Source organism: Cantharellus anzutake (assembly GCF_015039405.1).
Source record: "Cantharellus anzutake strain C23 chromosome Unknown EI90scaffold_290, whole genome shotgun sequence".
NCBI lineage: Eukaryota > Fungi > Basidiomycota > Agaricomycetes > Cantharellales > Hydnaceae > Cantharellus > Cantharellus anzutake.
In genome coordinates, this window is record NW_024067240.1 from 60,264 (window position 1) to 63,727 (window position 3,464).

The following is a 3,464-nucleotide window of genomic DNA, read 5'->3' on the forward strand; positions in this document are numbered from 1 at the left end:
CTTGAGATACCCAAGGGGAGAGGTGATTGTTCCAACTAATTAGAATGAGACATAATCCTGAGTCACTCTGAGGCGAAATGGACCGGGATAGATCAACTCACATATTCTCCAATTCTCTCCCTTCCTCGACGCTCACCACGCCCCTCTTGACAAGCTCATCTCTATCATCGTCCACATCCCGAACATCATCATTACCATCCTCTTTGCCGTCTCGCGATGCCTTATTGGTGTCAGGCTTAACCAAATTCTTCACAAACGAAAAACTCCTTTCCCAATACGCACTCACAGGATCGTGAGATCGATGCCGTTGATACTGATGATGAGCACTAGAACGAGGTGAGTGATGTGGGTGATGATGATGTTGTTCAGGTAGGATACTCCTGCCCCCTGCCGTGATGGAGGGCAGACGGGTGTGGCCAGGTCCAAAAGCAGATCTCCCCCCTCGCTCTCTAGGAACAGAGGCAGGGTCGGGAAATTCGACATCGCGATCATATGCCGAAATCGAAGCCGATGAAGGCATCTTCCTCACAGAAGCGGGAACATGATCGAGGTGCATGCCACTAGCTCCAGTCGCACTGGCTCTCCGACTCCCAACTGCACTGCCGGGCGTAAGTCGAACGCCGTCACCAGGACGGGGTGAAGGGCCACCGCTCCCTGTACCACGGCCTGGACCAAAATACCTCTCAGTTCTCCGATAATGGTGATGATACCCATCTCTACTGTCCCTTTCGTCACTCTCACCACTTCCAGTCCTAACAGAACTCGTCGGCAGAGGTACAGTTCTCCCATACCCATCTTCCTCTCCCCCACCCCTCAACCCTCCATTCCCTCTCCAATCAACACCTTCATGGGCAGCGCCACTAGGCCCATCGCCTCTCTCACGCACACCGCTTCCCAGAGATAACGGTGGGGGAAGAGGCACTATACGAGCCCCGTGCGGAGAACCTGGATCCTCACTGTACAACGAATCATTGGCACCACCTCTTTCGCCTCTCCCTACTTCAGCGTCACCAACACCAATAATGCCCCCTCCGGAAGAGAGTGAATTCGACGATGATGTAGTACCCAAACCCCCACTCGGATTTCCACCATGTGAAGGGTACTGCTGAGGATGCCGTCGCTGGTGTCCTTGGATCAGCGAAGGGCGAGTCTGATGAGTCTCAATCCCCTGAGGCGTTCCGCGATACGATGAAGGCGGAGATTCAGTCTTCAAAGCGGACGAAATAGGAGGCGATTGAATCGGTGGAAGCGACGTAGGGGGCGGTGAAGGCGGAATGCCTCTATCTCCCCTTTCTCCCCTAATTCCCGCATGATGACGGCGATGTGAAGGCGGAGAGCCAGCAGGAGGAGGCAAGGACAGATTATTGGAGAACGGAGACAACACGCTCGGAAGTTTAAATCTCGAGCTTGGAGCGGAAGTAGTCGGAGGCGTTAAAGGAGGATATGGTAATCCTCCTCCGGCTCCGTGATGAGGATGTTGAAAATGCAATCCCTGTCCATGGCGCCCAGAAACATACAACTCCTGAAGATCAGGTCCATCTTCCATCTCATGATGTGAATTCCCCCCATCAGTTATCATTCTCTCATCCCCAAGGCTTCCATTTCCATTCGTACTCGCCATCACACCCGGCTCGGGAGACGGCCTTCCACTCCCAATGCCCCCATTCCTTCCTGTTTCATCACTTGCTCCTGCAGAGGAACCACCACCAGCAGTCGTAGCAGCAGTGACCCCTTTCTTTGGCTTGGAGACCCTCTGCCTAGCAGGATACGGCCTCGTCTTTGGCTGAGCCCCACTCCCTGAAGAATTCACACTCGTGACAGGCGGAGCTGAAGGGTCCGTCAAAGAACAAACCATGTGGAAATGGAGGCATCTTCTACAGGCCGGTAATCCATTCTCCGTCGTATCGGGATCGCAGCGGGATTTTTGCTAAAAATGGAACGGAATAATAAATGGCGGCGGAAACGGGGAAGACACACCAAATGAAACAAGGGTGAGACAAGGCAAAAGCCGTTCCGGAATCACATGAAGAAATGATGGAGAGAAAGGGGCCGTTTGTCGTTCAACGTTAAATGAACACGGACCACCAAGACCGAGGGGGGAGGACATTTCATTTCCCAGTCCATGGAATACACGCACCGAGGGATGAGTCCCAAAGATGATTAAGTCGTCATGACCGTGTGTGCCCAGGGGGAAAGGAAGGAATGATGAAATGATCAGCAAGGGGAGTAACAGTCAACGCCCCGCCGACCGACCGAAGAACCCATGAGCAGGTTGAAGTTCGAGAATCAACAACCGAGATCGGAGAATGAACGATGGCCCAAAAGATTCATGCACGAGCGTTACGTTCCATCCCCACGGCCCGGGATCGAAGTCAAGACCAAAGCCCAAGGTCAAAGGTCAAAGTCAAGGTCGAGTCCAAGTCGACATTCAGTCCGGGACCATATCAAGAAAGAACCCGTAGGATAATGAAGGAACATGAAATGAAAATCGGGAAAGCAGAGAAAGGAAAGGTTCCGTCAGCCACACTGTTTCATGTTTGCACTCCCACAAGAAGAAAAACGCGGAAAAATGAATGACTAACCTGCCTGCAAGCCAAACAAGCCTTCGAAGTCTTATGTCTCTTAGGAGGCGGAACGCCACCCATGCCCCCACTCGACTCCGGATCCCCGCTAGCCTTATTCTTCGTTCCTTTCGTCATCCCCGTCCCTGAGATTTTCGCGTTCGCGTTCGTATTATTCGAGTTAGCGTTGTTATTATTATGGTTGTGGTTGTTGGAGTTAGCGGAGGGACCTGCATTCGACGACGCGAATCCTTTCTCTGATGAATCCATCCACCATACCCGTTCCGCGTTTAGGAAATGGTATATCGAACGCGCGGGTGGGTAAACAAAAAAAAAAAAAAAAGAGGGAACAAGAGGGGGGGGAGAAAAGTAATCAGTTACGATCCCTCAACACATTGTTGTTATAAAGAGGAGAAAGGAAGAGTGATGAAGGCGGTCATCGGTCAGAAAATTGAGGGTGCTAAGTGCCGGAATCAACGAATTCTAGACCCGAGATCCAAAATTGGCATTCCCCCCGGCCGCCACCCACCAAAGCAAAACAGAAAGAAAGAACATTGTCAGGTCGAGCGGGGAGGTACCTGGGGCAACAGCTGGCTGCCCCCCACCCAGCGGAAGATGAAGACGGAGGGAGTGGGAAAAAAAGAAAAACAGAATAAAAGAAATCGGGAAGCGGAGGTTATGACTCTCTCAAACACCCCGATCAATCAATCCCATCGGTGAACCAGAAAAGAAAAGAAAGATATCCGGGAGAATCAAATTAAAGGGTGCTCACCTTCCCCAGACTGTCCTTCCGACCCTGACCCCGACCGAGACCCCGATCCACCACCACCACCACCACCACCACCTCCTGCCCCTCTCTTCCCACCAACCTTCCCATTCGCTCCTTCCCTTCCACCTTTCCCA